Raw genomic sequence first — 12,288 nt, forward strand, 5'->3', positions numbered from 1 at the left:
CTCAGCTTTACTCTCCGCCCTCAGTTACAGACAAACTCAGACTGCACACTCCGCACCTCCCTCCTTCCCAACACTGTCTGTGTGAGTGTGCGTCTGGGTCTGTGTCTGTGTGAGACTGTGTGAGAATGTGTGTGTGTGAGTGTCTGTATATCAGAGTGTGTGTGTGTGAGTGTGTGTGTCTGGGTCTGTGTCTGTGTGTCTGTGTCTGGGTCCGTGTGTGTCTGTGTCTGGGTCCGTGTGTGTCTGGGTCTGTGTGTGTGAGTCTGTGTCTAGGTCTGTGTCTGGGTCTGTGTGTCTGTGTCTGGGTCCGTGTGTGTCTGAGTCTGTGTCTGGGTCTGTATGTGTGTCTGGGTCTGTGTGTGTGAGTCTGTGTCTAGGTCTGTGTGTGTGTCTGTGTCTGTGTCTGGGTCTGTGAGTCTGTGTCTGTGTCTGGGTGTCTGGGTCTGGGTTTGTGTGTCTGGGTCTGTGCGTGTCTTAGTCTGTGTCTGAGTCTGTGTCTGGGTCTGAGTGTGTGTGTGTGTGTGTCTGGGTCTGTATGTCTGGGTCTGTGTCTGAGTGTGTGTGTGAGTGTCTGTGTGAGTGTCTGTGTGTCTGGGTCTGTGTGTCTGGGTCTGTGTGTCTTAGTCTGGGTCTGTGTGTCTGTGTCTGTGTCTGGGTGTCTGGGTCTGTGTCTGGGTTTGTGTGTCTGGGTTTGTGTGTCTGGGTCTGTGCGTGTCTTAGTCTGTGTCTGAGTCTGTGTCTGGGTCTGAGTGTGTGTGTGTGTGTCTGGGTCTGTATGTCTGGGTCTGTGTCTGGGTCTGTGTCTGAGTGTGTGTGTGAGTGTCTGTGTGTCTGGGTCTGTGTGTCTGGGTCTGTGTGTCTTAGTCTGTGTCTGGGTCTGTGTGTCTGTGCCTGGCTCTGTGTGTCTGGGTCTGGAGCTGGTCGATAGGGGAAGGGATCCCCTCTGGGATCGATCACCTTAATCTACTGAAGATACAGCGCAAAATGCAAAATACTGTTGATGCTGGAATCTGAAATAAAAACAGAAAATGCTGTAAATCTCAGTGGGTCAGGCAGCGTCTGTGGAGCGAGAAACAGAGTTAACGATTCGGGTCTGTGACCCTTCGTCAGAACTGGCAAAGTCTGAGATGTAACAGATTGTTGAGCAAGTGCCGGGCGAGGAGGGCGGAGGGGGGGGGGCGCTGGCGGAGGACAAAAGGGAAGGTCGGTGATAGGGTGGAAGGCAGGAGAGATTAGAGAGACAAAAGAGATGATGGTCAAAAATGAGATGTCGATGGGACAAGTTAGGAAACAAAAGATGAGTCTAGAAAGGGTGTGAGTGGCAGAATCATCACCAGCTGCCGCGGGAACGAGACAAAAAGGGGGGGGTTGTAAATAAAAAAGGGGGGAGGAGCCAAATATGGGCAGCGGCTACGCTCTGAAATTGTTGAACTCGACGTTGAGTCCAGGAGGATGTAATGAGCCTAAACGAAAGATGAGGTGCTGTTCCTTGCGTTGAGCTCCGTTGGAACAGTGCAGGAGACCGAGGACGGAGAGGTCAGAGTGCGAGTGGAGCGGGGAATTAAAGTGACAGGCGACCGGAAGCTCAGGGTCACACTTACGGAGGTGTTCCACAAAGCGGGCACCCAATCTACGCTCGGTCTCCCCAATGTAGAGACCACACCGTGAGCAGCGGATATAGTATACTGAATTGATACGGGGCCGTTTTGCAAATTCTTTTTATTTACTTGCTTCTGAAGCCACAATCCAACCCATTGCTTCGTCTGTGTCTTGAGCTCAATCCATGCGGGCAAAAGGAGACCGATTATTGCTATTAGCACTGAATCACTTGGCTCATTCTCAGTGTCATGCGCGGCCCAAAATAAAACAGGAATTGGCAAAGGGATAAGCTCTCTGAAAATAATCACACAAAGGGTTAAACGGCGCCTAAAACAGCCATCACAGTAATCGCCGTTGGCAAGAGCTTCCTGTGCTGACGGTATTGTGACTTGGAGCTAGTAAGCGTGGGGTGATTTCCCTGGGATCAGTGCTTCCGCTGAAATGCCACACGGTTTCGTAAAGCTGTGACCTGGAGCACATCTTCTGGATTCCAGATCTCTGACACACAGAGGGAGGATCCACTCCACGGAATCTGTTTGTAGAGCATGGGGTAAAGCCAATTTTACTGAGCTGAGAGGTGATTTAGCCAAAGTGGACTGGAGACAGCTACTGGAAGGTAAATGAGTGTCAGAGCGGTGGGAGGCATTCAAGGAGGCGATCCGGAGGGTTCAGAGCATGTATGTTCCCTTAAAGAAAAAGGGTGGGACTAACAAATCTAGAGCCCCCTGGATGTCAAGGGACATACAGGGTAGGGTAAAGAAGAAAAGGGAAGCTTGTGGCAGATACCGAGAGCTCAATACTGCAGAAACCCAAGAGGAGTACAGAAAGTGCAGGGGTGCAATTAAAAACGAATTTAGGAAAGCAAAGAGAGAGCATGAAAACATTTTGGCAAGTAAAATCAAGGAAAATTAAAGATTTTTTTATAAATACATTAAGAACAAGAGGATAACTAAAGAAAGAGTAAGCCTATTAGAGACCATAAAGGTAATCCGTGTGTGGAGGCGGAATATGTGGGTATGTTTCTTAATGAATACTTTGCATCTGTTTTCACAAAAGAGAGGGGTGATGCAGACATTGCAATCAGGCAGGAGAAGTGTGACATATTAGACAAAATAAACACAGTGAGAGAGGAAGTATTAAGAGGCTTAGCAGCTTTGAAAGTGGATAAATCCCAGGCCCAGATGAAATTAATCTGTTAAGAGAAGCAAGAGAGGAAATAGCAGAGGCTCCGACCATCATTTTCCAATCCTCTCTGGCTACAGGTACCGTGCCAGAGGACTGGAGGATGGCTAATGTTGTACCTTTGTTTAAAAAGGGAGAAAGGGATAGACCGAGTAATTACAGATCAGTCAGCCTAACCTCGCTGGTGGGAAAATTATTGGGGAAAATCCTGAGGGACAGGATAAATCTTCATTTAGAAAGAGACGGATTAATCAAGGATAGCCAGCATGGATTTGTTAAGGGAAGGTCGTGTCTGACTAACTTGATTGAATTTTTTGAGGAGGTAACAAGGAGGGTCGATGAGGGCAGTGCATATGATGTAGTGTGTATGGATTTTCGCAAAGTTTTTGATAAGGTCCCACATGGCAGACTGGTCACGAAAGTAAAAGCTCGTGGGATCCAGATCAAAAAAACAAGTTGGATCCAAAATTGGCTCAGAGGTAGGAAGCAAAGGGTAATGGTTGATGGATGTTTTTGTGACTGGAAGGATGTTTCCAGTGGGGTTCCGCAGGGCTCAGTACTGGGTCCCTTGCTTTTTGTGGTATATATCAATGATCTAGATTTGAATGTAGGGGATATGATTAAGAAGTTTGCAGATGATACAAACATTGGCTGTGTGGTTGATAATGAAGAAGAAAGCTGTAGACTGCAGGAAGAAATCAATGTACTGGTCAGGTAGGCTGGGGTTGTTTTCTTTGGAACAGAGGAGGCTGAGAGCAGACCTCATTGAGGTGTATAAAATTATGAGGGGCCTGGATAGAGTGGATAGGACAGATCTATTTCCCTTAGCAGAGGGGTCAACAACCAGGGGGCAGAGATTTAAAGTAATTGGGGGCAGGTTTAAAGGAGATTTGAGGGAAAATGTCTTCACCCAGAGGGTGGTGGGGGTCTGGAACTCGCTGCCTGAAAGGGTGGTAGAGGCAGAAACCCTCACCACATTTAAAAAGTACTTGGATGTGCACCTGAAGTGCCATAACCTACAGGGCTACGGACCGAGAGCTGGAAAGTGGGATTAGGCTGGATAGCTCTTGGTTGGCCGACACGGACACGATGGGCCGAATGGCCTCCTTCCGTGCTGTAAATCTCTATGATTCAATGATTCAGCGTTAGTTAACATTCAGAGACTGTCCAAGCAGGGCTGGTCCTCGCCTGGTTGATGTCCACTGAGTGAAGACAGTATCTGCTTTATTCCACGCAGCTCTGCAGAGGAAATCCAATATTGTTGACTTGGTGTCAAAAGGCCCTCGGAGATTGCCTAATGAAGACTCCTCACTCACTGTGCTGTCGTGTGCAGTAACCATCAAAATGGTTCAACGCACTAAGGAGCAACACACAGCCCGTCACCTGGGGTCACCTGGGACCTGGATTCAGATCATTATTTAACGCAACGTTTTGAGTTTGGGCTCCCTGAAATAAATAACTGGAAAATGTGAGGGTATACATATCAGGAAAGGATGAACAGGCTGGGTCTCTTTTCTCTTCAAAAAAGAAGGCTGAGGGATGACGTAATAGAGGCTTTTAAAATGAACACAGGTTTTGATGGAGTGGATACAGAGAGAATGTTTCCAGTTGTGCGGAAGATCATAACTCGGGCCATCAATATTAGATAGTCACCGAGAAATCCAATGGGGAATTCAGGAGAAACTTCTTTACCCAGAGAGCGGTGAGAATGTGGAACTCGCTGCCACAGGGAGGGGTTGAAGCGAATAGTATCGATGCATTTAAGGGGAGGCTGGACAAGTATATGGGGGAAAAGGGAATAGAGGGTTAGATACAGAGTAAAGCTCCCTCGACACTGTCCCATCAAACACTCCCAGGGCAGGTACAGCACGGGGTTAGATACAGAGTAAAGCTCCCTCTACACTGTTCCATCAAACACTCCCAGGGCAGGTGCAGCACGGGGTTAGATACAGAGTAAAGCTCCCTCAACACTGTCCCATCAAACACTCCCAGGGCAGGTGCAGCACGGGGTTAGATACAGAGTAAAGCTCCCTCGACACTGTTCCATCAAACACTCCCAGGGCAGGTGCAGCACGGGGTTAGATACAGAGTAAAGCTCCCTCAACACTGTCCCATCAAACACTCCCAGGGCAGGTGCAGCACGGGGTTAGATACAGAGTAAAGCTCCCTTGACACTGTCCCATCAAACACTCCCAGGGCAGGTACAGGGGGTTAGATACAGAGTAAAGCTCCCTCTACACTGTCCCATCAAACACTCCCAGGGCAGGTACAGGGGGTTAGATACAGAGTAAAGCTCCCTCTACACTGTCCCATCAAACACTCCCAGGGCAGGTACAGCACAGGGTTAGATGCAGAGTAAAGCTCCCTCTACACTGTCCCATCAAACACTCCCAGGGCAGGTACAGGGGGTTAGATACAGAGTAAAGCTCCCTCTACACTGTCCCATCAAACATTCCCAGGGCAGGTACAGGGGGTTAGATACAGAGTAAAGCTCCCTCTACACTGTCCCATCACACACTCCCAGGGCAGATACAGCACGGGGTTAGATACAGAGTAAAGCTCCCTCGACACTGTTCCATCAAACACTCCCAGGGCAGGTGCAGCACGGGGTTAGATACAGAGTAAAGCTCCCTCAACACTGTCCCATCAAACACTCCCAGGGCAGGTGCAGCACGGGGTTAGATGCAGAGTAAAGCTCCCTCAACACTGTCCCATCAAACACTCCCAGGGCAGGTACAGCACGGGGTTAGATACAGAGTAAAGCTCCCTTGACACTGTCCCATCAAACACTCCCAGGGCAGGTACAGGGGGTTAGATACAGAGTAAAGCTCCCTCTACACTGTCCCATCAAACACTCCCAGGGCAGGTACAGGGGGTTAGATACAGAGTAAAGCTCCCTCTACACTGTCCCATCAAACACTCCCAGGGCAGGTACAGCACAGGGTTAGATACAGAGTAAAGCTCCCTCTACACTGTCCCATCAAACACTCCCAGGGCAGGTACAGGGGGTTAGATACAGAGTAAAGCTCCCTCTACACTGTCCCATCAAACATTCCCAGGGCAGGTACAGGGGGTTAGATACAGAGTAAAGCTCCCTCGACACTGTCCCATCAAACACTCCCAGGGCAGGTACAGCACGGGGTTAGATACAGGGTAAAGCTCCCTCTACACTGTCCCATCACACACTCCCAGGGCAGATACAGCACGGGGTTAGATACAGAGTAAAGCTCCCTCGACACTGTTCCATCAAACACTCCCAGGGCAGGTGCAGCACGGGGTTAGATACAGAGTAAAGCTCCCTCGACACTGTTCCATCAAACACTCCCAGGGCAGGTGCAGCACGGGGTTAGATACAGAGTAAAGCTCCCTCAACACTGTCCCATCAAACACTCCCAGGGCAGGTGCAGGGGGTTAGATACAGAGTAAAGCTCCCTCTACACTGTCCCATCAAACACTCCCAGGGCAGGTACAGGGGGTTAGATACAGAGTAAAGCTCCCTCTACACTGTCCCATCAAACACTCCCAGGGCAGGTACAGGGGGTTAGATACAGAGTAAAGCTCCCTCTACACTGTCCCATCAAACATTCCCAGGGCAGGTACAGGGGGTTAGATACAGAGTAAAGCTCCCTCTACACTGTCCCATCACACACTCCCAGGGCAGATACAGCACGGGGTTAGATACAGAGTAAAGCTCCCTCGACACTGTTCCATCAAACACTCCCAGGGCAGGTGCAGCACGGGGTTAGATACAGAGTAAAGCTCCCTCAACACTGTCCCATCAAACACTCCCAGGGCAGGTGCAGCACGGGGTTAGATGCAGAGTAAAGCTCCCTCAACACTGTCCCATCAAACACTCCCAGGGCAGGTACAGCACGGGGTTAGATACAGAGTAAAGCTCCCTTGACACTGTCCCATCAAACACTCCCAGGGCAGGTACAGGGGGTTAGATACAGAGTAAAGCTCCCTCTACACTGTCCCATCAAACACTCCCAGGGCAGGTACAGGGGGTTAGATACAGAGTAAAGCTCCCTCTACACTGTCCCATCAAACATTCCCAGGGCAGGTACAGGGGTTTAGATACAGAGTAAAGCTCCCTCTACACTGTCCCATCAAACACTCCCAGGGCAGGTACAGGGGGTTAGATACAGAGTAAAGCTCCCTCTACACTGTCCCATCAAACACTCCCAGGGCAGGTACAGGGGGTTAGATACAGAGTAAAGCTCCCTCTACACTGTCCCATCAAACACTCCCAGGGCAGGTACAGCACGGGTTAGATACAGAGTAAAGCTCCCCCTACACTGTCCCATCAAACACTCGCAGGACACACACTATATTCCCTGATATAATGCGGAACACTTTCTGACCTGTATTCGCCCACAATGGCTTTGTCATTGGTGAGATGAGACATTCAAAAGTACTTCAGGGGGTGTAAAGCACTTTGAGATGTCCGGTGAAAGGTGCTACTGTAGAGGATACTAACAATATCCCAACAGTGGGTAGTCAAAATGTCTGAGTTCCCGGGCAACTATGGCGGTGCGGCGTTCCGGCCTGTTGTTGTTGGGATTGTCCATGAGGGTCCTGACATTCCAGGTCCCGAACTTCATACTGACGGAATGGAAGATGCCTGTGCGTGAGTTCTTTTAAAGTGGGTTGGGTGCTGCACATCGGCACCACACGGGCTGAGCTGAACAAGGTCTTGGTCCAGTGGCAAGGGGGGGGTCCAAGATGACTGGAGACCAGGCACAGCTCGATAAGCCTAATTGCCTCCGGCGAAGTGTTGGCCACAAGCTCGATGCCGGGTAGCGCCATTGATGGTAGACGGCCCGAGGCTCGGTTGGGGGGCAGGCATTAGGAAGGTGACTTCCAAAGTTATTTTCAAAGTTAGAAGTTGATAAAGATTTCCAATTTATTTCAAACTTTTCGAAGAGTTATTAAAAAGCCTAAGATGTAAATCAATAATAGGTTATAAAAATTTCTCCAGTTTAAAAAGTTTCTGAAGGTTGTTAAAAAGTCAAGACATCGCCGCCCTAAGCGAGACCCGGCGGGCAGGGGAAGGCCAGTTGAAGGAACATGGTGGGGGTTACACCACCTTCTGGAAAGGGAAACCAGAGGCAGAACGCCGCCTTCATGGAGTCGGATTTGTCGTCAAGAATGAGCTGGTCGACCGCCTCAAAGACTCCCCCTGTGGGGTTAACGAACGCCTCATGACTCTCCGTATCACCCTCTCCTGGAACCAGTGTGCCACAGTCATCAGTGCATATGCCCCTAGACTCGATGCAACGGATGAGGCTAAAGAGGGATTTTATTCCAATCTCGAGACATCCTTGTCCTGCGTCCCCACAGGTGACAAATTGATCCTCCTGGGTGATTTTAATGCCAGAGTCGGCAAAGACACAGCCCTCTGGAGAGGCATGATTGGCAGAGAGGGGGTAGGGAAAGCCAACTGCAGCGGTACCCTACTCCTGACAAAATGTCGAGAACATGAACTTCTCATCACCGACACCTTGTTCCGCCAGAGGGACAAATACAAGGCATCGTGGCAACACCCTCGCTCCAAACATTGGCACCTGCTCGACTATGTCATCGTCCGAGCCAGGGATCGCAAGGATGTGCGCATCACCCGCGCCATGACAGGAGCTGACAACTGCTGGACGGACCATCGCCTAATCCGATCCATCATCAACATTAACATTGCCCCAAAGCAGAGGGGACATCAGAAGCAGTGCCGCAAAAAAGTTAATGCCGGGGCACTCAGAGACCCAGCTAAGAGAGCCCTATACAGCCAGCGCCTCACAGCTAACCTGGCGTGCCTTGATGACCCTGAGATGCTGAATGCCCACAGTGCTTGGTCTGCCCTCCAGGCCTCTATAATCAGTGCCTGTGAAGAGACACTCGGTCACTCAACCAGGAAACACCAGGACTGGTTTGATGAAAATGATCAGGAGATCGAAGAACTAATCGATCGCAAGCGCAGAGTATTTCTGAACCTTGAACAACAACCCAACTCGGGAGCAGCAAAACAACATTACAGACGGCTCAAGGTTGAGGTCCAACAAAAAACCCGGGACCTAAAGAACAGGTGGTGGATGGAGAAAGCACAGGAGATACAACAACTGGCCGACTGCCACGATATGGGAGGATTCTTCATCGCAGTCAAGGCCACCTACGGCCCAAGCACCCAAGTCCCCACCCCACTCCTGGCCAAGAACGGGGAAACACTCATCAAGGACACTGAGGCTGTCAGGGCCCGATGGAAGGAGCACTTTGAAGATCTCCTCGATCGAGATTCTGCCTTTGACTCGAGTGTTCTCGATTCCATCCCGCAGCATGTGACCCACCACCAGCTCAGTGAGACCCCAACACTGCACTAGGTAGGCAAAGCCATAAAACAGCTCAAGAACAACAAGGCTACGGGAGCGGATGGAATCCCTGCTGAGGCGATAAAATATGGTGGAGAGGCACTGTTGGCACGGATACATGACCTCATCTCTCTCATCTGGAGGGAGGAGAGCATGCTGGGAGATCTCAGAGATGCAGTGATCGTGACCATCTTTAAAAAGGGGACAAGTCCGACTGCAGCAACTACAGAGGAATCTCCCCGCTATCAACCACTGGGAAAGTTGTCGCTAGAGTCCTCCTCAACCGTCTTCTCCCTGTGGCCGAGGAGCTCCTCCCGGAGTCACAATGCGGATTTCATCCCCTACGGGGCACAATGGACATGATCTTTGCAGCGCAACAGTTTCAGGAAAAATGCAGGGAGCAGCGCCAGCCCTTATACATGGTCTTCTTCGATCTTACAAAGGTCTTTGACACTGTCAACCACGAGGGTCTATGGAGCGTCCTCCTCCGTTTCGGATGCCCCCAAAAGTCTGTCAACATCCTTCGCCTGCTCCACGATGACATGCAGGCCGTGATCCTTACCAACGGATCCATCACAGACCCAATCCACATCCGGACCGGGGTCAAACAGGGCTGTGTCATCGCCCCAACCCTCTTCTCAATCTTCCTCACCGCCATGCTCCACCTCACAGTCAACAAGCTCCCCGCTGGAGTGGAGCTAAACTACAGAACCAGTGGGAAGCTGTTTAACCTACGCTGCCTCCAGGCCAGGTCCAAGATCACCCCAACCTCTGTCGTTGAGCTGCAGTGATCAATGATTTAGACAAAGGAATTGAATGTAATATCTCCAAGTTTGCAGATGACACTAAGCTGGGTGGCGGTGTGAGCTGTGAGGAGGATGCTAAGAGGCTGCAGGGTGACTTGGATAGGTTAGATGAGTGGGCAAATGCATGGCAGATGCAGTATAATGTGGATAAATGTGAGGTTATCCACTTTGAGGGCAAAAACACGAAGACAGAATATTATCTGAATGGCGGCAGATTAGGAAAAGGGGAGGTGCAACGAGACCTGGGTGTCATGGTTCATCAGTCATTGAAAGTTGGCATACAGGTACAGCAGGCGGTGAAGAAGGCAAATGGTATGTTGGCCTTCATAGCTAGGGGATTTGAGTATAGGAGCAGGGAGGTCTTACTGCAGTTGTACAGGGCCTTGGTGAGGCTTCACCTGGAATATTGTGTTCAGTTTTGGTCTCCTAATCTGAGGAAGGACGTTCTTGCTATTGAGGGAGTTCAGCGAAGGTTCACCAGACTGATTCCCGGGATGGCAGGACTGACATATGAGGAGAGACTGGATCAACTGGGCCTTTATATACTGGAGTTTAGAAGATTGAGAGGGGATCTCATATAAACATATAAAATTCTGACGGGACGGGACAGGTTAGATGCGGGAAGAATGTTCCCGATGTTGAGGAAGTTCAGAACCAGGGGACATAGTCTTAGGATAAGGGAGGGGCAAGCCATTTAGGACTGAGATGAGGAGAAACTTCTTCACTCAGAGAGTTGTTAACCTGTGGAATTCCCTGCCGCAGAGAGTTGTTGATGCCAGTTTATTGGTTATATTCAAGAGGGAGTTAGATATGGCCCTTACGGCTAAAGGGATCAAGGGGTATGGAGAGAAAGCAGGAAAGGGGTACTGAGGTGATGATCAGCCATGATCTTATTGGATGGTGGTGCAGGCTCGAAGGGCCGAATGGCCTACTCCTGCACCTATTTTCTATGTTTCTATGTTTATGTTTGCGGACGATGCCTGCGTCTGCGCACATTCAGAGGCTGAACTCCAGGATGTCGTCAGTGTATTCACTAAGGCATATGAAAGCATGGGTGTCGCCCATGTCTGCCACCGCCACACAACACTGCCCTCCAATCATCAAGATCCACGGCGCGGCCCTGGACACCGTGGACCATTTCTCATATCTCGGGAGCCTATCAACAAAGGCAGACATTGATGCGGAGATTCAGCATCGCCTCCAGTGCGCCAGTGCAGCCTTCGGCCGTCTGAGGAAAAGAGTGTTTGAAGACCAGGCCCTCAAATCTACCACCAAGCTCATGGTCTACAGGGCTGTAGTAATATCCGCCCTCCTGTATGGGTCTGAGGCATGGACCATGTACAGAAGGCACCTCAAGTCACTGGAGATATATCACCAACGATGTCTCCGCAAGATCCTGCAAATCCCCTGGGAGGACAGGCGCACCAACATTAGCGTCCTCGACCAGGCCAACATCCCCAGTATTGAAGCACTGACCACACTCGATCAGCTTCGCTGGGCAGGCCACATAGTTCGCATGCCAGACACGAGACTCCCGAAGCAAATGCTTTATGCGGAGTTCCTTCATGGTAAACGAGCCAAAGGTGGGCAGCAGAAACATTATAAGGAAGGCGTCAAAGCCTCCCTGGTAAAGTGCGACATCACCACTGACACCTGGGAGACCCTGGCCAAAGACCGCTTGAGTAAGTACATCCGGGAGGGCGTTGAGCTCTCCGAGTCTCAACGCAATGAGCGTGAAGAGGCCAAGCGCAGGCAGTGGAAGGAGCGCGAGGCAAACCAGCCCCACCCACCCCTTCCCTCGACGAATGTCTGTCCCACCTGTGACAGGGTCTGTGGCTCTCGTATCGGACTGTTCAACCATCAAAGAACTCACTTTGGGAGTGGAAGCACGCCTTCCTCGATTCCGAGGGTCTGCCTATGATGATGATGAGTGGGTAGTCTAGGGGTTATAGGGATGGAGGAACTTAACACAATCACAATCATTAAGGAGGTGGTATTCAGTAAGATAATAGGACTAAAGGCAGATAAATCCCCTGGAATGGATGGCTTGCATCCTAGGGTCTTAAGAGAATTAGCAATAGGGATTGTGGATGCAGTGGTTATAATTTACCAAAATTCCCTGGATTCTGGGGAGCTCCCAGCAGATTGGAAAACTGCCAATGTAATGCCCCTATTTAAAAAAGGAGGCAGACAAAAAGCAAGAAACTATAGACCAGTTAGCCTAACAGCTGTGGTTGGGAAAATGTTGGAGTCCATTATTAAAGAAGCAGTAGCAGGACATTTGGAAAAGCAAAATTCGGTCAGGCAGAGTCAGCATGGATTTATGAAGGGGAAGTCATGTT

The sequence above is a fragment of the Pristiophorus japonicus genome, chromosome 15 (genome assembly GCF_044704955.1).
Source record: "Pristiophorus japonicus isolate sPriJap1 chromosome 15, sPriJap1.hap1, whole genome shotgun sequence".
NCBI classification, from domain to species: Eukaryota; Metazoa; Chordata; class Chondrichthyes; family Pristiophoridae; genus Pristiophorus; species Pristiophorus japonicus.